The following is a 24,651-nucleotide window of genomic DNA, read 5'->3' as shown; positions in this document are numbered from 1 at the left end:
CATAATTTTGATATTTTTTTATATTAATTGAGAATAGATATATCTTTTGCACCAATGTTTCTACACTAAATTAGGAATAGTTTGTGGTTTTAGCGCATTCCTTTATTTAAGTTATAGCACTAGGAAATTTATTTGGTTTCTTTGAGGTGGAATTGCTGCTTTAAAGTATTAAGGGTGTGGCGCTTTTATTACACTTGTGATTCTGACAGAAGGACCCATTGCTACCAGAATACACTGATCAGTGGCTGTAGACACCTATTGAGAAAAACGTTCCAACATGTCCCTTCAAATAAAGGTCGATTGACGTGTCAAGCAAGTATGGTCACACATTGATTAAACTAGCCAAATTTTGATCAGTGTATGGTTAACTTCCCTTTCATCTTCTAAAGTTTTGGATAGAGTACAGAATGGCTAGATACTTGGTCAGTTTTCTTTTATTGCCATCTCTGTCCCATCAAGGAGATTTCTCCTTTCTGCCCTCTCTCTGCTCTAAGTGTCAGTTATCACCTCTGATCTCTATGATATTTCTGACAAAAAATGAATACTAGCGAATACCAATGAGCACACCTAACCCTGAAAAATAAGGGCCCATGTACACGGGGCATTTGAAAAACTTCTGACCGCTGAAAACTGACTGCTAGAAAACGTAGGGTACAAAATGTCAGTTTAGCTGCATTTACCTACCACGTTTATGCGCGTTTATGCATGTTTGCGTTTGAATGTTTTTTTAAAAGATAACCTCAGGAGGCCCTCCCAAATGTTCAGAATGCACTAAAAAATTGTAAATTCACTAAAAAGGCTACTAAAATACCACATGAGTTCTTTATTAAGTCATGCGGTATTTTAGTAGTGAAAACCGTGCGGTAATGTTTCAGCTGTCAGCGGGATTCCCCACAGCTGAATGTCAAAGAAAGAATTGTCGGCAATTAAAAAATAATAAAAAAATGGCGTGGGGTCCCCCCCTCCCATCCATACCAAGCCCTTCGGGTCTGGTATGGATTTTGAGGGGAAACCCCATGCCAAAATGAAAAAAAAAATAGCGTGGGGGATCCCCCCCAAAATCCATACCATACCCTTATCCGAGCATGCAGCTTGGCAGGTCAGGAAAGGGGGGGGCAAGCGCTCCCCCCTCCTGAACCATACCAGGCACATACCCTCAACATGGGGGGGTGCTTTGGGCTAGGGGGAGCTCCCCCCCCAAAGCACCTTGTCCCCACAACCCTGGGCTGTGGTTGTGGGGGTCTGCGGGCAGGGGGCTTATCGGAATCTGGAAGCCCCCTTTAGCAAGGGAGACCCCAGATCCCGCCTCCCACGTTAATGAGTATGAGGTACATGGTACCGCTACCTATTAACAAAAAAAAGCGCTGTAGTGTGAAAAAAGACAGGAGACATTCTTTGACAAGTCATTAAAAGAAGGAAAGTAAAAGAATGTCCCCCGAAGTAGATCCAACGCCAATCACGATGCCCACTGCCGCTCTGAAGAAAGAATTAAAAAAAGCCTCTGCTCTCGACGCTGGCCCCTGGCCGTCTGCCTCTACACTGGTTTGACAGTTCTTAAATATGTAAGGGGCGGGGCCATCACGTATGTGACCCCATCCCCGTGTGACTTCAGTGACCAGCATGCCCCGGTCAAAACATTAATGCATGCTTTTCACTACTAAAATACCGCATGACTTGATAAAATAACTCATGCAGTATTTTAGTAGCCTTTTTTTTTGGATTCAAATGTTTTTTTTTTAACCCCTTCATGCCGGCGCCTCCCAGCCCTTTAAGGGTTTCAGAAGGCTGGAGGCGGGGCGGGGTTTAGGATTATGTGACCGCAGAGACACACCGTCACATGATCGGGAAAGGTCCCGATCGAAAGAGGAGATCAGGACCTTTCCGTAGGTACCGGACATGTGTGCTGGGAGCACGCAGGGCGCGTGCTCTCAGCACATATGTTTTTTTTTAATAGAATGCAAATGTGCGGCCGCTCGGCATCTAGGCCCAGACGCCGTGAGGCAGCACATTTGCGTTCGGCCGGCGTGAAGAGGTTAAAATGCTATGCGGTATCCTACCGCATACTTGGATGTGGTAAGATACCGCTTAGTGAATTGTGCCCTGGATATGGACCTGTCAAAAAACGCGTCTAAACAAAAAACGCTTGTAAACGCAGTTAACAGTGCTTACAAGAGTTGGCACGTGTTTACAAGCATTTGGCAATTGAAACGCCGGTAAAATCTCCCGGTGATTTTGTTGCGGTCAAGAAAACGACTGTAAACTCAACTGCCTGTAAACGACTGTAAACAACATAGTATACATGGACACGTAGGAAAACAGAAAGGAGAGTTCAGGGGCTGAAAAACGCTGAACAGCTCCTGAACGTCAGTTTAGCAACTGCAGTGTACATGAGCCCTTAGGCTGCAGTATTATAACAAGAGTGGTGATGCAGAGTTTTCCAAATACAGTGGCTAAATGGTTAGCACTTCTGCCTGGCAGTACTCGGGTCATTGATTTGAATCCCAACCACGGCACCACCTGCCTGGAGTTTGCATGTTCTCCCTGTGCCTGCGTGGGTTTCCTCCGGGTACTCCGGTTTCCTCCCACACTCCAAAGACATGCTGGTAGGTTAATTGGATCCTGTCTAAATTGTCCCTAGTATGTGTATGTATGAATGTGAGTTAGGGACCTTAGATTGTACACCCCTTGATGGTTAGGGACTGATGTGAATGTACAATATATATGTAAAGCGCTGTGTAAATTGACGGCGCTTTATAAGTACCTGAAATAAAATAATAAAGGAACAAGAAGCTTCGGGATAGCAGATGTGCAAACCAGCATACGCAAGTGCCAATCCCTTTATTGGCTTCCACTAGCCCAATGTATAAAATTCAAAATACTAACCACAACGTACACAGCCATCCACAACACTGCCCCTAGCTACATCACCAACCTCATCTGCAGATATTGCCCAAATCGCCTGATCTCCTCCTCCCAAGACATCTTGCGGTCTAGCTCCCTTGTCACCTCCTCCCATGCTGGACTCCAGGACTTCTCCAGAACCTCTCCCATCCTTTCCTACCACAGTATGTCAGGTCAGCCCCCACCCTATCTGCCTTTAGGCTATCTTTGAAAAAGCATTCATTCTTTGAAGCCTACCCCACCTCCACCTAAGAACTGTATGAGTCACCTCCACCAGATCATCCCCCGCAGCTATCACCTTTTGTATCACCTCCCCCTTCCTTTAGATTGTAAGCTCCATGAGCCGGGCCCTCCTATTCCTTCTGTATTGAACTGTACTGTAATTGCACTGTCCCCCTTTATATTGTAAAGCGCTGTGCAAACTGTTGGCGCTATATAAATCCTGTACAGTGGCGTCCCGAGGCAGGTGTGGGGGGTGCGGTCTGCACGGGGTGACACCGTCCGCATGGGGTGACACCGGACCCGTTCCACAAAAAAGTAAGTTGTAAAGCAAGCCAACGATCCCCGCAGGATGGATCGGATCCATCGGGGGGTGCAATCTGCGGGGGGTGCAGTCTGCACGGGGTGACACCGACCGCATGGGGTGACACCGGACCCGCTCCACAAAAAGGTAAGTTTTAAAGCAAGCCAACGATCCCCGCAGGATGGATCGGATCCATCATGCGGGGATCATCGGCTTTCTTTACAACTTACCTTTTCTTGAAGTGGGTCCGGTGTCACCCCGTATAGGTTGCATGCCGACGATCCTGCAGGGATCGTCGGCATGCAACCTATACGGGGTGACACCGTACCTGCTCCAAGAAAAGGTAAGTTGTAAAGAAAGCTGACGATCCCCACAGGATGGATCGGATCTGCGGATTGAGAATAATGGATCAGAGTCTGATCCATTATTTTCAATCCGCAGATCCGATCCATTCTACGTCGGAGGGGGTGACACCAACCCTAGGGACGCCTCTGATCCTGTATAATATTAATAATAATAATAATAATAATTTTACCTCCAGAGTTCCGAAAAGAAACTCTGCAACCTCTGCCCAACACTGATGTATTACTTCTGGATGGACTGATGATTTAATTTCCCTCTTAAAACCAGTTTATTTTGGATCTTTGAAACTCTGCTCTAATTTCAGTCTCCATCACTGGAAGCAGCTGGAGGAAATATATCCAGACCTCCTGAAGCTGCCAGGTACTGCCAAGATAAACAGCACTGCCGCTTAGCACGCACCATCTCCGGGTCCTGGTCAAACAGAGAGGCCGGTACAACTGGGCTGCCTCTTATTGAATGTAACCATTCCACATGCTAGTTTCCAAAATGTTGCGACAAAACACATCTTTTTATTTTCAGCAGGGCATTGGTGTGAACAGGTACCACTGAAAACAATGGTATGTTGGCTGACATTACATGTGATTGCATTGCGCCACACAGCCCACTGCAGGTATGAACGAGCTCTGAATGCCATTAGTTATATGACATCTACTGCTGCGTTTTGCAGAAACGCACTGCAGTCCATTTAACATGATTTCCTCTGGGACAGGTCCACATCTCCGCGTTTTCACCACCTGTGTTTTTTGGAAAAGGTCATGGTTTTTTTTAAACGCAAAAATGTTGCATTTTTGGTTCCATAGACTTCAATAGAGACACTGCAGAAAAGCATGTAGTTCGTTTTTGATGGGTTTTATTCCGCCCAGCAACAAGTTAAAAAAAAAAAAGCAAAATGCATCAAAAACACAACAAAAATGCATGTGCAAAAATGAAAATCGCAAAAAGCACTGCAGAAACAGATCAAACGCAAACTGCATAGGTGTGAACCTAGCCTAAACCAGGGGTAGGCAACCTTAGAGAGGTGGAGATCTATCTGAGCAACATGGGAGGAGATCAAAGATCACCAGGGCCATGGCACCAATAAAAAGTAAGGATGGCATAAAGAAAAATAGAATGGGTTCAGTGAGAAACCTGGTATTCGCTTTCATTCACAAAAGTACAGAGGCCAGCAATTTGCAGGGCATAGTGCTGGGGCCAGTAGTTTGCAGGGCAGAGTGCGGGGGCCAGTAGTTTGCAAGGCAGAGTGCGGGGGCCAGTAGTTTGCAGGGCAGAGTGCGGGGGCCAGTAGTTTGCAGGGCAGAGTGCGGGGGCCAGTAGTTTGCAGGGCAGAGTGCGGGGGCCAGTAGTTTGCAGGGCATAGTGCGGGGGCCAGCAGTTTGCAGGGCAGAGGAGTGCGGGAGCCGGCAGTTTGCAGGTCAGAGGAGTGCGGGGGCCGGCAGTTTGCAGGTCAGAGGAGTGCGGAGGCCAGCAGTTTGCAGGTCAGAGGAGTGCGGGGGCCGGCAGTTTGCAGGGCAGAGGAGTGCGGAGGCCAGCAGTTTGCAGGGCATAGTGCGGGGGCCAGCAGTTTGCAGGGCAGAGGAGTGCGGGGGCCAGCAGTTTGCAGGGCAGAGGAGTGCGGGGGCCAGCAGTTTGCAGGGCAGAGGAGTGCGGGGGCCAGCAGTTTGCAGGGCAGAGGAGTGCGGGGGCCAGCAGTTTGCAGGGCAGAGGAGTGCGGGGGCCAGCAGTTTGCAGGGCAGAGGAGTGCGGGGGCCAGCAGTTTGCAGGGCAGAGGAGGAGTGCGGGGGCCAGCAGTTTGCAGGGCAGAGGAGGAGTGCGGGGGCCAGCAGTTTGCAGGGCAGAGGAGGAGTGCGGGGGCCAGCAGTTTGCAGGGCAGAGGAGGAGTGCGGGGGCCAGCAGTTTGCAGGGCAGAGGAGGAGTGCGGGGGCCAGCAGTTTGCAGGGCAGAGGAGGAGTGCGGGGGCCAGCAGTTTGCAGGGCAGAGGAGGAGTGCGGGGGCCAGCAGTTTGCAGGGCAGAGGAGGAGTGCGGGGGCCAGCAGTTTGCAGGGCAGAGGAGGAGTGCGGGGGCCAGCAGTTTGCAGGGCAGAGGAGGAGTGCGGGGGCCAGCAGTTTGCAGGGCAGAGGAGGAGTGCGGGGGCCAGCAGTTTGCAGGGCAGAGGAGGAGTGCGGGGGCCAGCAGTTTGCAGGGCAGAGGAGGAGTGCGGGGGCCAGCAGTTTGCAGGGCAGAGGAGGAGTGCGGGGGCCAGCAGTTTGCAGGGCAGAGGAGGAGTGCGGGGGCCAGCAGTTTGCAGGGCAGAGGAGGAGTGCGGGGGCCAGCAGTTTGCAGGGCAGAGGAGGAGTGCGGGGGCCAGCAGTTTGCAGGGCAGAGGAGGAGTGCGGGGGCCAGCAGTTTGCAGGGCAGAGGAGGAGTGCGGGGGCCAGCAGTTTGCAGGGCAGAGGAGGAGTGCGGGGGCCAGCAGTTTGCAGGGCAGAGGAGGAGTGCGGGGGCCAGCAGTTTGCAGGGCAGAGGAGGAGTGCGGGGGCCAGCAGTTTGCAGGGCAGAGGAGGAGTGCGGGGGCCAGCAGTTTGCAGGGCAGAGGAGGAGTGCGGGGGCCAGCAGTTTGCAGGGCAGAGGAGGAGTGCGGGGGCCAGCAGTTTGCAGGGCAGAGGAGGAGTGCGGGGGCCAGCAGTTTGCAGGGCAGAGGAGTGCGGGGGCCAGCAGTTTGGCAGGGCAGAGTGCGGGAGCCAGTAGTTTGGCAGGGCAAAGTATAGGGATCAATAGTTTGCAGGGCCAGAGATTAGGGGTCAGTAGTTTGCAGGGCCAGAGATTAGGGGTCAGTAGTTTGCAGGGCCAGAGATTAGGGGTCAGTAGTTTGTAGGGCAGAGAATAGGGGTCAGTAGTTTGTAGGGCAGAGAATAGGGGTCAGTAGTTTGTAGGGCAGAGAATAGGGGTCAGTAGTTGGCAGGGTACAGTATAGGGGCCAGTAGTTTGCAGGGCAGAGGAGTGCGGGGGCCAGTAGTTTGCAGGGCAGAGGAGTGCGGGAGCCAGCAGTTTGCAGGGCAGAGGAGTGCGGGGGCCAGCAGTTTGCAGGGCAGAGGAGTGCGGGGGCCAGTAGTATGAGGGGCAGAGTGCGGGAGCCAGTAGTTTGGCAGGGCAAAGTATAGGGATCAATAGTTTGCAGGGCCAGAGATTAGGGGTCAGTAGTTTGTAGGGCAGAGTACAGGGATCAGTAGTTTGTAGGGCAGAGTACAGGGATCAGTAGTTGACAGGGTACAGTATAGGGGCCAGTAGCTTGCAGGGCCAGAGAGTAGGGGTCAGTAGTTTATTAGAATTAGGATCCCTTGAACCTGTTATGGTTTATCCCCCCTCCACTGTTATTTGGAAGGTACATTCCCTTTCAAGATTGGGCATTTATTCCAGGAGTCTGATAATGGTGTACAAAGTCAGACGTAACACAGATGTTATTCATTTCGATCATTACCAGCAGCAGAGATCAGGAAGAAACTCCTATTACTAGAGGGCAGCTTTAACAGATCTGCAGATAATAGAATCTGGTCATCTTCTGGGATTTCTGGAAACGTCTTCTGGATGTAGTATTGTACTCTTGTACTAAGTGTCTGTTTAAAAAGACTTCAATAGCAAAGAGTTCTGTGTTCTCATATATAATTAAAGGAGAAGTACAGCCAAATCTCTTTTGGCTGTATTTCTCCTGTGGATCATAGGAGTGCAGTTTGTTCTGCAGTGCTGTGACCCGTTTTCAGCTGACAGCGTAACCCGATTTTGACTAACATCACTCAGCTGGTCTGGGCTGGGAAAAGATCCCGACTTTAAAGTCGGGATCCACCCGAGAGTCTGGAGCAGCACCTGGCTCAGAATCAGTGATCAGTGGTCATGTGATCACTGAGTTCTCCCACTTAGAGCCAGTGGGGGGACAGATGCAGCATTGCACCAATGCTGCATCCATTTACGTAAGTATGATTTGCTAATAAAAAAATAAAGCCATGCAGTATGAAAAAGCTTTGATTTTTTTTTTTACAGTATTTCACATGCTGTTACAGTATATTTTTAACATATTTATACATAGGCCATGCTGTCAAAGAACAGTCATGGAGGTCGTGATAAACAATAACTTAGCACCAACATTTCAGCAAACAGTTTTTAAAAGATTGAAAGCCTTAAAGTGATATTATTATTATTATTATTATTACTACGAGTTTATATAGCGCCAAAGGGTTTGCTCAGCGCTGTACAATAGGGGGGGACAATACATGGCACAGTACAACAAAGACAGACAGCGTACGAGGGGTAAGAGGGCCCTACTCTTACGAGCTTAAAAGAATACAAAATAAACAAACAAACATGTTATACTCATCTGCTCTGTGCAGTAGTTTTGCACACAACAGCCCTGATCCTTCTCTTCTCCGTTCCCCTGCCAGAGCTCCTGTCGCCCCTATGGGGCATTCAAGCAGGCTCGCTCCTAAGCCGCTGTTCTATGTGTCCATTTACACAAAGAGCGTGGCTCGGCCCTGCCCCCGTTCTCTCCTCATTGGCTCACTGGCTGTGATTGACAGTAGCATGAGCCAATAGCTCTTGCTGCTGTCTCAGCCAATGAGGAGGAAGAGTTCCAGGAGAGCTGCTGCTTTCATGCACATCACTGGATCCAGAGAGGGCTCAGGTAAGTATTAAAGGGAGCATGAGGGGGTTGCTGTGCACAGAATACATGAAGGTAAAAAACCTTGAGCCTTTACAACCACTTTAAGTTGGCCATACACTAGTAGAATTTTGTTACAAATGTTTTGTTTTAAGTACATAAGTTGGATTTTCTAATTGTTAGTGTGGTCAAATCAGTGTTTGATTTTGACCATAGTAACAAGAAAACTTGAGAGAACAGGATGGAATCAAATAAGTACTGTCTGTGATACTTTTTATTTGCACCAACATACAATTTTCAGGACAAGCTTTCGGGGTATGTCCCCTTCTTCAAGGTCCGAGCAGTAGTACTTAACAAAGTTTTAGCAAAATGTTAAAAGAAACAATCTCTGAGGGGAAAAAAAAATAAAACTGAAAAGAATAAACACGCAAACAAATGGTTATAAAACTAGAATTAGACTAGAGATAAGACAGAGAAAAAGCAAAGTCTGGAGGGGTCGTAAAACTGCTATCGGGTCTGAACATATTCAGTGGTATCTGATGGCCTGTTTCATGTGTTGGGGGTGAAAGTTGGAACTTTGGAGGCAGTTGCATCTGTCAGTGGGGTTCCTGTATGTTGAGGTGTGAAACTTGCCATCCCTGATGTATACTGTGGTGTCTAGGAAGTTGACATGTGTGTTCCATTCCTTTTTTAGTTTGATTGATGGAAGACCTCAATATCTTAGCTCATAAAGGGAATTTCAAAACTATCCAGGAAAGGAAAAATTTTTGACTAAGAATGATATTTTTATTTGATACAAAAATATCGGCCTTAATTTAACCTACTAAGTGACATATCGGCATGGATGTGACTCCACTTCCTCAAACTCAATCTTTCCAAAACTGAGCTCTTAGTATTCCCCCCCAGTCCGTGCCCCCCCCCCTGACTTCTCCATCAAGATCAATAACACAATCATCAGTCCCTCCCCTCATGCCAGGGTACTAGGTGTAATCCTGGACTCCCATCTGTCCTTTCAGCCCCAAATCCAATCACTGTCCAAATCTTGTAGACTTCACCTCCGCAACATCTCCAAGATACGGCCGTTCCTAACATCGGAAACCACTAAGCAACTTATTCACTCCCTTGTTATATCTCGCCTTGACTATTGTAACTCCCTCCTTATTGGCCTACCTCACCGCAGGCTATCCCCTCTTCAGTCTATCATGAACGCTGCTGCCAGACTTATCCACCTTACTAACCGTTCTGTATCTGCCACCCCTCTCTACCAATCCCTCCACCCCTCTCTACCAATCCCTCCACCCCTCTCTACCAATCCCTCCACTGGCTTCCCATTGCCCAACGGCTAAAATTCAAAACACTAACGTATAAGGCCATTTATAACTCTGTACCAAACTACATCACCGATCTTGTCTCTAAATATCACCCAAACCGTACTCTCCGCTCTTCGCAAGAGCTCCTACTCTCTAGCTCCCTTGTCTCCTCCTCCCATGCTCATCTCCAGGACTTCTCCAGAGCTTCCCCCATCCTCTGGAACTCTCTACCCCAATTTATCAGACTATCGCCTACTCTGCTCACTTTTAGGCGATCTCTGAAAACTTATCTCTTCAGGAAAGCCTATCCTGTCCTCAGCTAATACTGGAATCTTCTACTCTTCCAACCACTCCATCCCCCACAGTTACCTTTTTTACCACTAGCCCCTCCCTCTTAGATTGTAAGCTCCAAGGAGCAGGGCCCTCAAATCCCTCTTGTATTGAACTGTATTGTTGCTCTATTGTCTCCCGTTATATTTAAAAGCGCTGAGCAAACTGTTGGCGCTATATAAATCCTACATAATAATAATGATAATAATTTGGACATGGGATTCCTCACTCATTATCCAACAGTTTTACGACCCCTTCTGTGACTGTTGTCCCAACCCCCTCCCCACTCTTTGCTTTTGCTCTCTCTTATCTCTAGTCTAATCCTGGTTTTACAACCATTGAGGTGTTCATTTGTTTTTGTGTGTTTTTTTTCTGTTTTCTTTTTTTTCCCCTCAGAGATTGTGTCTTTTAACATAACAAGGGTAGAATATATGCTTTCCAACCTGAAACCTGGCCTGCTAGGTCATACCCTCCACCAACCTAGATCTTCAAAAAGGACACAAACCAGGTTTGGAGTCAAAATGGCCTCAGCAACCTTTTATTAACCAATAAATTATTTCAATAAAATTAACATAACATTCCTAAAATAGAAACAGAGGAAAAACTTGGTGGCCGTTTGAGGGAAACAAACCCAACTTATCTTTTGCAGAAAACTTTTTCTTAAACTTAGGCCCCCAGCCACAACCCACCAGCTCGGAGACAATCCTACTTATCCCCAGCCGCAACACACTGGCTGAGAGATAACCCTACCTATCCGCAGTGACCTCCATTTTACCTATTCTGAGTTAGCCCCTTGTTAATAGGAATGTACTGAGGACCCCATACCAGTGATGGGTCTCAAACCGTTCTATATCCAGAATCCTTTTCTCCTCCAAAGACCAACTACTGCCAGGCTGCCTTACAACCCAAGTACAAGAATGATGAGGAGGGAGGGTGGGAAGCTTCTCCTCTCCTGTAAATTCGCAGACTGGATTCCTGTGGTTCAACACTCCCCCTACCTTCCTGTGACCCCTCCCAGAAACCAGCCCTCCAATCAGGTAAGCTCTACTTTAAATTTCCAAACTTCCTTCACTTTCTACCCTTATGAGGTTGTCCCACTATTCACACCGTCATGTCTGTCCCTGCACTTTTTTTTTGCTGTGGGCCTACCTTTCTGCTGAAACTTTGTAGTACTTCTTGAACCTTGAAGAAGGGGACATACCCGAAAGCTTGTCATGAAAATAGTATGTTAGTGCAAATAAAAAAAAGTATCACGGACAGTACTCAATTGTTTCTGTCGCAGGTGCACCAATACGGCTAAGACCACCTCAAGCAAGAGAGAACAGGATGGAAATTTTTCTTGAATTAACGAATTTCAATTGTTAAAACCAAACTAAATTTTGAGGTACTTTTGAATGGCTCTCGTCAAGTCATCAAAAGTTGAGAATCTTTATAGGAATGTTCAAACTTATATTTGTACAAACGTTTGTTGGAAAATCTACTAGCGGATGGCTAGCTTACCTCTGGGCTCAGGGTTTCTCCTACCCCCAAGTTGGAGCATCACCCATCCCTTAAAAAAAAAAGCAAAAAAAACCCCATACATTCCCTTTTTTCCAGTGTCTTTGGTCTGGCTCAGTCATAGGTCCTCCTCTTTCTTCAGTGGTGAGTGAATTCTGAATTCTGCAAAGAGCAATACTACATAAGGACATGGTGCCGCATCCTGCAGCATTCTTCTGTGAATCCAAGGGAAGGGGGCACAGCCATGACTCACTCAACGCTATGGTGATGCTCCTCAAACGCCTTGCAGGCATTTGTGGGACATTTTCAAGGCGTTTGTGCAGTGTTTGAGGGACATTAATACCATTAAGTTCATTATAGGTGTTTGTGGTGCTGTTTTAACGCTTGTAAAACACCTCAAAACCGCGCATATGGCGTTTGGGGAGCATTTTTATTGCTTATGGGGAGAACCGAAAAGAAATTCAAATATTTTCATTAATTGCATTTAAAAATGCATTTAATCATTTTTCTTTTATGAATACATAACTGCATATTATTTTTAGAAAATTCAGAAAGTGTAGTCATGTAAAATACATGACTTTTGGAAATCAAGCATGTTATTGTCACTGGGTCCCTACAGCAAGCCACAAATAGACCAAACGTAAAAATAGGCTCATGTATTAACAATAGAACAATCAAAGTCATAAAAATAAACAGAGTGTCGACTTCTCCAAAAATACAGCAAGATCTCTCACATCTACAGTTTTGGAGAACAGCAAAGGGTGAGAACACCGTATCAGAATCGTGAACGGCAAGGAAACTCCAAACTGGGACGCTATTCAGCTCAAGTACCTGACTGTCAGAGAAGAGGAATGGATCATTTGTACAATGCTTCCTTCCTAATGAAACTTAAGTGAAAATCCAGAATTACAGGAAGAGAACTTACGATGCTGGAATGGGAGGTGTTACTATAATTAATTGCATCGTTTATTAATGGTAACAAATAATAGTATTATTACTGCAGTCATTTTGAATAGGATCTCTACTTGAACTATGTAAATACATACGTGTTCTCAAAGGTATTTGCACATCAAAATCACAGAGATGTGAACAGTCCTTGCCTTAATGGGTAACTCTGCTTTCTTAACCACTTCCCATCCAGCCGCTGTATATACAGTCATGGCCGAAATTGTTGGCACCCTTGATATTTCTCCAGGAAATCATGTATTTCTCACGAAACGTATTGCATTAACACATGTTTTGCTATACACATGTTTATTCCCTTTGTGTGTATTGGGACAAAACAAAAAAAGGGAGGAAAGAAAGCAAATTCGACATAATGTCACACAAACCTCCAAAAATGGGCTGGACAAAAGTATTGGCACCCTTTCACAACTGCGGATAAATAAGAATGTTACAAGCATGTGATGCTCCTGTAAACTCACCTGGGGCAAGTAACAGGTGTGGGCAATATAGAAATCACACCTGAAAGCAGATAAAAAGGAGAGACGTTCACTTAACCTTTGCATTGTGTGTCTGTCTGTGCCACACTAAGCATGGACAACAGAAAGAGGAGACGAGAACTGTCTGAGGACCTGAGAACCAAAATTGTGGCAAAATATCAACAATCTCAAGGTTACAAGTCCATCTCCAGAGAACTAGATTTGCCTTTGTCCACAGTGCGCAACATTATCAAGAAGTTTGCAACCCATGGCACTGTAGCTAATCTCCCTGGTCGTGGACGGATGAGGAAAATTGATGAAAGATTGCAACGCAGAATAGTCCGGATGGTGGATAAGCAGCCCCAAACATGTTCCAAAGACATTCAAGCTGTCCTGCAGGCTCAGGGAGCATCAGTGTCAGCGCGAACTATCCGTCGACATTTAAATGAAATGAAACGCTATGGCAGGAGACCCAGGAGGACCCCACTGCTGACACAGAGACATAAAAAAGCAAGACTACAGTTTGCCAAAATGTACTTGAGTAAGCCAAAAGCCTTCTGGGAAAACGTCTTGTGGACAGATGAGACCAAGATAGAGCTTTTCGGTAAAGCACATCATTCTACTGTTTACCGAAAACGGAATGAGGCCTACAAAGAACAAAACACAGTACCTACGGTAAAATATGGTGGAGGTTCAATGATGTTTTGGGGTTGTTTTGCTGCCTCTGGCACTGGGTGCCTTGACTGTGTGCAAGGCATCATGAAATCTGAGGATTACCAAAGGATTTTGGGTCGCACTGTAGGGCCCAGTGTCAGAAAGCTGGGTTTGCGTCCAAGATCCTGGGTCTTCCAGCAGGACAATGACCCCAAACATACGTCAAAAAGCACTCAGAAATGGATGGCAAAGAAGCGCTGGAGAGTTCTGAAGTGGCCAGCAATGAGCCCAGATCTAAATCCCATTGAACACCTGTGGAGAGATCTTAAAATTGCTGTTGGGAAAAGGTGTCCTTCCAATAAGAGAGACCTGGAGCTGTTTGCAAAGGAAGAGTGGTCCAAAATTCCGGGTGAGAGGTGTCAGAAGCTTATTGATGGTTATAGGAAGCGACTGATTTCAGTTATGTTTTCCAAAGGGTGTGCAACCAAATATTAAGTTAAGGGTGCCAATACTTTTGTCCAGCCCATTTTTGGGGTTTTGTGTGACATTATGTCATATTTGCTTTTCTGCCTCTGTTTTATATTTGTTCCAATACATACAAAGGGAATAAACATGTGTATAGCAAAACATGTGTTAATGCAATACCTTTTTTGTGTGAAATACTTGATTTTCAGGAAAAATATCAAGGGTGCCAACAATTTCGGCCATGACTGTAAACTGCCGGAGGGTGGCAATGCAGGGGCGGGTTGCCTTTCATAAATGGTGCACGCCATTTTGGACTGTGTACACTCCCTGGGAGCGCGTGGCACCGCGATCCAGAGGACACCACGGAACACCGATCGCTGTACAGGACCTCTGTGTGAGGTCCCGATCATGTGATCACAGATTTCACACGATTTCACACGTAGTAAGCAATGATGTCAGAAGTGACATCTTGCTTACACCTATTCATGTGATCAATGATTGGCCAATCATTGATCACATGAATAGGTGTAAGCAAGATGTCACTTCTGACATCATTGCTTACTACGTGTGAAATCTGTGAATGATCACAGAGATCACATGGTACAAGGCTATTCACATCAGCCTTGTATCATGTGACAAGTTGTGACCAATCACAGCTCACACAGTATTTTACAATGGCTGCAAGAATGCAGCCAGAGAGAAGGAGAAATTATTGCTTTTACAGCCTTTATGGGTGTAAAAGCAATCAGTGTAGAAAAAAAAATCTTCATCACCCCCCACAAGTAGTACAGTGTCACTATGGTGACCCTGTACTGCTAGGGTGACAGTATGTAAAACAAAACATAAATAATAAAAAAATAAATAAAATAAAAATTTTAAATTGTTTTTTTTTTTAAATTATAATTTTTGGTTATTAACTAACTTGGGTTTTTTTTTTTTTTTTACTAAAAAGATAACTGAATAAAGTTTGGACAAGATTTATGAAGAAAGCTTATTTATTTGCAAAATGTTATAAGAAAAACACTTTTTTTCAAAATTTTTGGAACTTTTGGTTAACCACTTCAAGTCAGAACACTTTCACCCCTTTCCAGTCCAGGCCAATTTTCAGCTTTCAGCGCTATCACACTTTGATAATTGCGCGGTCATACAACACTGTACCCATATGGATTTTTTTATCATTTTTTTGAGACAGAACAAACTTTATTTTGGTGGTATTCACCACTGGGATTTTAATTTTTTTGCTATATAAATGAAAAAGTCCAAAAAAGTGTTTTTCTTATAAAATTTTGCAAATAAATAATCTTTCTTCATAAATCTTGGCCAAAATTTATTCAGTTATCTTTTTAGTAAAAAAAAAAAAACCCACATTAGTTTATAGCCAAAAATTATAATTTTTCAAAAATGTTTTTACATTTTTATTTTGTTTTTTTATATTATTATTTATGTTTTGTTTTTTTAACATACTGTCACTCTAGCAGTACAGTGTCACCATAGTAACACTGTACTACTTGTGGGGGGTGATTAAGATTTTTTTTTCTTTTTTTACACTGTTTGTTTTATACCCATAAAGGCTGTAAAAGCAATCATTTCTCTAGCTCTCTTGACTCCTCCTGCCATGCTCGTCTCCAGGATTTCTCAAGGGCTTCACCCATCCTCTCGAACTCCCTACCCCAATCTATCAGGCTCTCGCCTACTCTGCTCACTTATAGGCGCACTCTGAAAACCAATCTCCTCAGGGAAGCCTACCTCGACCCCTGCTAATACTGGAATCCTCTACCCCTCCTACCACTCCATCCCCCACAGCTAATTACCTCTTGTACCACTATCCCCTCCCTCCTAGATTGTAAGCTCCAAGGAGCAGGGCCCTCTAATCCCTCTTGTATTGAACTGTATTGTTACTGTACTGTCTCCCTTCATTATGTAAAGCGCTGAGCAAACTCTCGGCGCTATACAAGTCCTGTATAATAATAATATTTTCTCCTTCTCTCTGGCTGCATTCTTGCAGCCATTGAGAAATACTGTGCGAGCTGTGATTGGTCACATGGTACAAGGCTGTTGTGAATAGCCTTGTACCATGTGACTTCTGTGATCATTCACAGATTTCACTAGTAGTAAGCAATGATGTCAGGAAGTGACATCTTGTTTACAACTATTCATATGTTCACTGATTGGCCAGTAAATGATCACATGATCGGGACCTCACACAGAGGTCCCATACAGCGATCGGTGTTCCGCTGTGTCCTCTGGACACCACGGGCACCTATCGTGGTGCCACGCACTCCCAGGGAGCGAGCACAGGCAATGGATGCGGAGGGACGTTTCTAAATCGGCAGCGCTCCCGTCTGGCCGTTTATCGACATGGGCCAGACGGGAAGAGGTTAAGAAGAAAAAAAAAAGTACAAAAAAATAAAAAATTTTATATACAATTACTACACAAGGCATATTGTAATTTAATGTTATTACAGCGGTAGTAAAGCCTATTATAATTTTTTTTAACTAGTTGACAGTGCTTTAGTGAAAGACCGCTACAGTGCGGTCGTCGCGTTATTGGAGGACGTCTATGGACCAGAACCCCCCCTTCCCCGGAGCACATATTGTGCATGCTCTGTGATCACTGTGTCAAGGTAAAGGGCCAATCACAGATGATCGCATGTAAACAAATGCCGGTTTATCAGCATTTCCTTTCTTCACTCCTGTCACTGTGTGAGGAAGGAGAGCTGATAAGCGGCGATCCTGTGTTCATCAGTACCCTAGTTATCAGTGCAGCCCCATCAGTGCCCATCAGTACACCATATTAGTTTGCATCATTTTAGCTTATCAGTGCAGCATATCAGTGCCCATCAGTGCAGCATATCAGTGCAGCATATCAGTGCCTATCAGTGCCGCCTCATTAGTGCCACCTCAGCAGTGCCTAGGAGTGTAGCCTCATTAGTGCCCATCAGTATAGCCTCATTAATGCCCATAAGTGCTGCTTCTTCTGTTCCAATTCATCAGTGCCCATCAATGCAACCTTATCAGTGCCCATCAGTGCAGCATATCAGTGCCGCCTCATTAGTGCCACCTCAGCAGTGCCTATGAGTGTAGCCTCATTAGTGCCCATCAGTATAGCCTCATTAGTGCCCATAAGTGCTGCTTCTTCTGTGCCAATTCATCAGTGCCCATCAATGCAACCTTATCAGTGCACATCAGTGAAGCAAAAAAAATTACTTATTTGCAATATTTTTATAACAGAAACTAAGAAATACTTTTTTTTAAACTTTTTTGTTTGTTTAGCAAAAAATTAAACCCCCAGTAGTCATTAGAAGCCACCAAAAGAAAGTTCTATCTGTCTCAAAAAAAAAAAAATTCTTATGGGTATTATTATTATTATACAGTATTTATAAAGCGCCAATAGTTCGCTCAGCGCTGTACATTACAAAGGGAGACAGAACATGTGACAGAACAATACCAATACAATGCAAAACATGAGGGGATCGAGGGCCCTGCTCTTTCGAGCTTACAATCTAGGAGGGAGGGGATGGTGGTACAGGAGGAGATAGATGTGGGGGATGGGGTGGTAGGAAGAGTGGAGGAGCTCGGCAAGTTAGCAGGGGGTGGGGTAGGCTTCCCTGAAGAGATGGGTTTTCAGGGTGCGCCTAAAGGAGAGGAGAGTAGGTGATAATCTGATGGGTTGGGGCAGGGAGTTCCAGAGGGTGGGTGACACCCTGGAGAAGTCCTGGAGGCGGGCATGGGAGGAGGAGACCAGGGAACTAGAGAGAAGGAGGTCTTGTGAGGAGCAGAGTGCGCGTGCTGGGTGGTACTTGGATATTAGGTCGGTGATGTAGTTCGGGGCGGTATGGTGGACAGCTTTGTATGTCAGTGTTAGGATTTTGAATTTGATCCGTTGTGCAATCGGAAGCCAGTGGAGGGATTGGCAGAGGGGGGTGGTTGAGATGGAGCGGTTGGAAAGGTGAATGAGTCTGGCAGCTGTATTCAGGATTGACTGAAGTGGGGATAGCCAGCGGCGAGGCAGGTCAGTGAGGAGGGAGTTGCAGTAGTCGGGTATAGTGTTACATGACCGCGCAATTGTCATTCAAAGTGTGATAGCGCTGAAAACTGAAAATTGGCCTGGACAGGAAGGGGTAAAAGTGCCCGGTAGGCAGGGGGTTAAGGGGCCTCCAAGAGGGTTATGCCACAATGTATTAATATGCAGCACTTATTATGGAAGACTTACCTGCCAAAGAAGCTTTGTGGTGTGATCAATCCAGCAGGCCCCGGGTGCTTCTATCATCTCCTGATCTTCCTTCCGTATTCCTTGTCTTCGGCTAGACCGTGATGATGTCACTTCCACACATGTGCACATCACCGCGGCATGGATCTGGAGCTGTAAATGTATGCTGAGCTGAGCAAGCTCGGCTCAGTGTTCATAATGGCTGACAGCTCCTCTAATAGGGTCACTTCGGTCAAATAACATGCCTGTCAGCAATTTTTACTACCACTTTAAAAAATGACATTTCCTTTTCATTCTGCAGCTGCTGTCATTTTCTGTAAAATTCAATACAACATGGCACCCTGAAGGCGTTCTGTACACAGTTGGTGTTCAGAACTTCCTGAGCAATTTCAATTCCTGCTTATGTGACTGGCTCACTGATTTCCCTGCAATAAGAAACAAGTCACATACTGGGCATCCTCTGCAATAGGAATTTCATTTTTGGGGACATACTCCCCAAAGGTTAAAGAAGAATTGCAGATATGATTGTTAGTTACATTGGTCCAGCTTGACCTCACCACCCCGCCTCTCCACCTTGTCTATTCAGGGAATGCCTTACATCCATTCAGAAAATGCTAAATATTCCCTATGTGGCATCTGTGCTGAGCAGATGACCACCTGTGTTCAGAATGGAACAGGGTAGCCGCTCGGCATGGGACCTGGAGCAAGTGGAGATTTCTGGAAAAGCGGTGTCCTATTGGGGATCGGCCAGGTATGGTATTTTCATAGTTACATAGGTTCAACCTGCACCAATGTAACTGTGTATAAAACATCCATAGCTGGAATCCTTCTTTAATTACTCCTAAAGAAAGGCAGATCCTGGAGCTTTCCTCATCAGAACACTGAGCTTGCACCAGGTGATTATAATGAACCAGACCCTCCTATTCAGACGTCTGTGCAGGACATGGTCAAACCAACTAGCTATTTCTTTAGAGCAGAAGTAAGGTGGTGATCTACAACAAAGGTTGTTAAAATCAATGTAATGAAATTGATTACCCAGAACGATGTTTTTTTTGTAACAGAAGTAGAGTTGTTTTTTAACCACTTCAATACCGGGCACTTTTACCCCCTTCCTGCCCAGGCCATTTTTCAGGTTTCAGCGCTCTCACACTTTGAATGACAATTGCGCGGTCATGCAACACTGTACCCATATGAAAATTTTATAATTTTCTTCACACAACTACAGCTTTCTTTTGGTGGTATTTAATCACCGCTGGGGTTTTTATTATTTGCTAAATTAACAAAAAAAAGACTGAAACTTTTGAAAAAAAAACAAACAAGTTTTTCTTTGTTTCTGTTATAAAACTTTGCAAATAAATAATTGTTCTTCATAAATTTAGGCCAAGATGTGTTCTACTACATTTCTTTGGTGAAAATAACCCAAATTAGTATTTATTATTTAGTCTGTAGGAAAATTATAAAGTTCACAAACTATGGGATATATCTGAATATTCATCAATACTGAAGTACTGACAGCCAATCTAATTTCTTGAGGCCCAAGAATGTCAGAACAGTACAGATATCCCCCAAATGACCCCTTTTTGCAAAGTAGACAGTCCGACGTACGTCATAAGAGGCATGGCGAGTTTTTTGAAGTTGTAATTTTTTTGTCATAATTTTTCGGAGAATGAAGAAATTAAAAAAATTGTTTTTGCTATTTTCTTTTTTACATACTGTCACCAGTGCAGTACAGCATCATCATATAACTGGCATGGCGGTGATCAGGGACACTGAAAGGTGACAGTACGAAAAAAAAAAATAAATACATTTATTATTAGTTTTTATAAAAAACATTTCTCTTTTTTTAAGATTTTTTTTTTCATATTTCACTATGACCAAAGTAGCATAATGATACTATAGTAACATTGTACTACTTTGGGGAAGTGATCAGTATTTATTTATTTATTTATTTTACACAATTTGCTTATAGCAAAGAATTACTTTGCTATAAGCAAGCATTTACCTGAATGAAATAGATTCATTCAGGGTTTTTTTTTTGTGATTAGCTGTGATTTGGCCACGGCTGATCACATGACACAGCTGGGCTGTTAAATTCTTGTTTTTTACATGTAGAGGTGTTTCAGTGCCTTCTCCAACATGCCCCCTGCGCACTGCTCCAATCAAAAATGATCAATCCTACCTGAACAGCATTGTTGATTGGAGCGTTGTGTAAAGGGGGTTTTGGACCACTAGAGTGACCCAAATGCAGTTACTATGTGAAGCACAAGACTCAAAATACAAAAAAAAAAATTTCCTTCATTTGTGTCTCAAACACTACCCCACCCAGACACTGTAACTCCGTGTCAAGGTTTCATCAACAGAAGCAATGCTGGCAAGCTACATACTTGTGAATCAGCTGTGAAAGTGCAGCTAAGCTTTGCTTTCTGCAGCATCCTCTCAACCCACTAAAGTGCAAACAATTCACACGAAGGTGACAACACAGTTTTGAATTCAGGATCAGTGCAGAAGCATTGTCACCCTCTCACAGGACTTTACTGGCAGGATCAAATCTGTGACAATTTGCAGGTGGAAAATTCAAGATGCTGATGCACTTACATACCATTACTGCAGTAAATGCATCTTTATTATGGGGGCCATAGTTCCACTTTTGGAATAAATGTGCAAAAACAGTTGGCCAAGCCCACAAACGCTTTTTGCTTCTACTTTACAATGTTGTTTTTTTATATTTTATAATATTTTTATAATAATATTATTATAATATTATATATTATTTTTAAATACAATAGTCTAGAAGTAAATGAAGGGTTTAGTGCAGTCTTTCTCGACCTTTATACCCCAAAGGAATCTTTGCAATCATTTTCTGGTCTCAGGGAACCCCTGTTAAGATTAGTCCATTGGTGATTATTGGGAAAATACCCCTTACGTTGGTGGTAGTCAGTGGGAAGAATTTCTCCCTTACAGCCCTGCTGCTGGTTCCGCCAAGTGATGTTGGACCTGGAACTATGCAGGCACCATCAATTTGTCACAGTTCAAGGAGCCCCTAGTCACCTCTGGAGGAAACCTAGTTGAGAATGGCTGGTTTAGTTTAACACTTCACAGTTAAATAATACATTTCTGCAGATCAGAAAAAAAGACAACTGAGGAAGAAACAGGAAATGAAGAATTTGGTTTCAAAAGAGGGACATTTCCTTTAAATAAGGGAACGTTAGGGACTAGGCATACTCACCAGGAATCCAAAATGTACCAAAATCATTGAATCACTTTTTTATACTATTGCAAGTAGAATGAGCAGAATAGATCTTATCACAAAAAGTTGATAAGCTTTGACATTTGAATCAGATTGGACTCAAAACAATTATCCAGCTGCCGCCAGCATGTGGTAGATCGGCTGATTCCAATATCAGGGGACAACACATAGAAAATCAGTTATAAACACAATTCTAATGTGCGTATGGCTTGCTTGACCACTTGCTGCCCATGTAACGCATGTTAAGTGGGCACCCGCATACTGCACATATGCATCCATGGATGACCAAGGTTTCTGTGCTGAGAGCGCACTCGCAGCACAGTGGCTGAGCTGTCGATGACAGACTCTGGGCTCTAGCAATGGTAAGGAGCCGGCAGGATTGGCTCCCAATCATGTGACCACTGTGACAGCCAATCGCAGTGGTCACGTGATCAGGCAGTCCTCCCCTCCTTGGGTGTAAAAACTTGGTAAAGGGATTTTTGTAGTTATAGATGGAGTAGGAAAGGATTCAGGCCCTGTTGTTCATTGCTGTCTGTGACCCTTCTGGGGAAATTCACGCTATTTGTTCTAGTGATAAAGCAATAGGAAATCCAGCAGAGCTGTCAAGTGCATCAGCAAAGGAAATGTGTCAGAGCTACAGAACAATTCCCCCTTTCCTTATTATTATACAGGATTTATATAGCGCCAACAGTTTGCGCAGCACTTTACAATATAAGGGAGACAGTACAATTACAATACATTTCAGTACAGAAGGAATAGGAGGGCCCGGCTCGTGGAGCTTACAATCTAAAGGAAGGGGGAGGTGATACAAAAGGTGACAGCTGCGGGGGATGATCTGGCATAGGTGATTCAAGTACAGTTCTTAGGTAGAGGTGGGGTAGATTTCCCTGAATAATTTAGTTTTCAAAGATCACCTAAAGGCAGACAGGGTGGGGGCTGACTGGACATACTGGGGTAGGGAGTTACAGAGAATGGGAGAGGCTGAGGAGAGAAGTCCTGGAGGCGAGCGTGGGAGGAGGTGATGAGGAAGCTAGAGAGGAAGATATCATGGGAGGAGCGGAGTGGGCGATTTGGGCGATATCTGCGGATGACTTTGGTGATGTAGCTAGGGGCAGTGTTGTGGATGGCTTTGTAAGGTGTGGTTTTCCTTATCACCGTAACATAGGGGAAAGTGATTTATGGTCCATGCAGAGACGTGTGAACAAGGAGGTTGTCAGCTCACCTGGCAGGATCAACCGGTAATTTTTTGCACCTATTGAACAGATATAACAAAAACACGTCCAGTGGTATATTTAACTGGCCAAAAGGAGGGAAAAGAGAAGTTAATTGTTAGGGTTTACATACAATATATTTAAGTGCTGAAATGGAAAACTGAAAGCTTACCTTTGCTTCAGTGCCTGGTAATCAACTAAAGTTTCTATGTGATGTGAAATTTTGGGATCTCCAAAACAGGCAGAAAAAAAAAAAATCTGAAAAAAGGAAGACAAAAAATATTTTTAAGCTCAACATTGATCATATTTTCCTTTTTAGATTTTTTTCTCCTACAAGTAAATACAAATGATATGGTGAATATGAGCATCTTTAGATTTCAGCGTGGAAGCGGTCATTACACACACACACAGCGTGGTGAATGGAGTTTTTCAGCACTGAAAAACCATTAGACCACCAGAAACCACTAGGTCACATAGAAAAGGCCCCATTTGCACTGCAATGCAGCCCGGAGGCAGGGGCGGACTGACAAATCATGGGGCCCCCGGGCAATAGGGGATCATGGGGCCCCTGTGTCCTTGCCCAAACTCAAAAAGGCCTATGAAAAAGGTACCAGGGCCATCTCATGGGGCCCCCTACTGACCCTGGGCCCTCAGGCAGTGCCCGAGTTTCCAAATGGTCAGTCCGCCCCTGCCCGGAGGTGCGGTCCAGTAAGCTGCATTAAATTGCAGACATGCTGCAATAAAATGCAGAAATACGGACAGCTGCTGCATGGTGACATGAATAAAGTGTCACTTTAGGCACTTCAAATATTGTTGACAAAAGAAAATGGGAAAAAAGGTAACTATGTGATGTGTTGAAAGGCCCATGACACCCGTCCCTCACTCACTACCAGAGCGGACTAACCATTTGGAAACTCGGGCACTGCCTGAGGGCCCGGTGTCAGTAGTGGGCCCCATGAGATGCCCCTGGTACCTTTCTCATAGGCTTTTTTGAGTTTTGGCAAGGACACAGGGGCCCCATGATCCCCTATTGCCCAGGGGCCCCATGAGTTGTCAGTCCGCCCCTGCTCGCTACTGCCAAAAAGGACACTAAACCAGAGCATTTAGACTGCAGGCAGTGTGAATGGGCCCTACAAGGTGCAATCTCCTGGCCTGTCAACTTTACCTTGGCTTCACTGCTCAGTGAGTCAGTGACTCAGAACAAGCATGTACTGTATGTAACGCCCTCCAGGTTGGTTCATTTTTTTGGACAGGGGTTGAGTAGCAGACTGGGGATGAGTCAGCCTGGGGAGTTGAGTAGTGAAGTTATCTCAGGACAGTCTGGAAGGCTCTAACAGGGCAGGGCTTCTGGAGCCCTCTCACCTTTCCAGAAACCTGAGAGCTTTCTGGAAGAGGGGTGGATGAGGGGAGAAGATCAATATGAATGTTTGAGGGTCCTTGGCCAATCCCCTGGCAGGAGGCTGGGAATGGTGACCAAGGCAACCTTTAAAAGTGGCAGAGCCTGTGCAGCAGTACAGAAAATGAATTGAAAGAAGGCTGGGAGGGGGCCCCAAGGAGGGGATCCTGTGACCAATCACAGGAGAACACATGACAATTGTAAACAATGACATGCTTCTTTCATGCCATTCAATGTGCACAATTGTGTTGCTAGCTGTGATTGATCACAGTGATTACATGGTACAGACAGAACCAATCACAGCCCAAATGTATCATGTAAGTAGATGTGGCCAATCACAGCTAATCACAACAATGAATGAATGAATCAATTTCATTCAGTAACATGCTAGCCTATAGCAATGAATTTCACTGCTATAAGCAATCGTAATGTAGAAGAAAAAAATTCCTGATCACTTCCCAAGAGTAGTGCAATGTTACTGTGATAACAGTGTATTGC

At 44.9% G+C, this 24,651-nt stretch overlaps 1 protein-coding gene across 3 annotated transcripts in view; it reads right to left on the bottom strand.

Moving 5' to 3' along the window:
• P2RY6 (pyrimidinergic receptor P2Y6) overlaps nucleotides 1-24,651 on the bottom strand; it is a 149,809-nt gene that overhangs the window by 15,398 nt on the left and 109,760 nt on the right. For 2 of the 3 annotated variants that reach the window (XM_089678018.1, XM_089678019.1), the window contains one exon: nucleotides 22,930-23,015. The exons of the other annotated variant lie outside the window; for it this stretch is intronic. The gene's annotated coding sequence lies outside the window, so the exon portion shown is untranslated. The remainder of the gene's footprint in view (nucleotides 1-22,929; nucleotides 23,016-24,651) is intronic. 3 annotated transcript variants of the gene reach the window in all.

This window comes from Staurois parvus, unplaced genomic scaffold, assembly GCF_062004578.1.
Source record: "Staurois parvus isolate SC_StPar_1 unplaced genomic scaffold, SC_StPar_1.0 ptg000196l, whole genome shotgun sequence".
In the NCBI taxonomy this organism is placed as follows: Eukaryota; Metazoa; Chordata; class Amphibia; order Anura; family Ranidae; genus Staurois; species Staurois parvus.
Note: the sequence above shows the minus strand (reverse complement) of the source record. Positions and strands in the feature narration are given on the sequence as shown.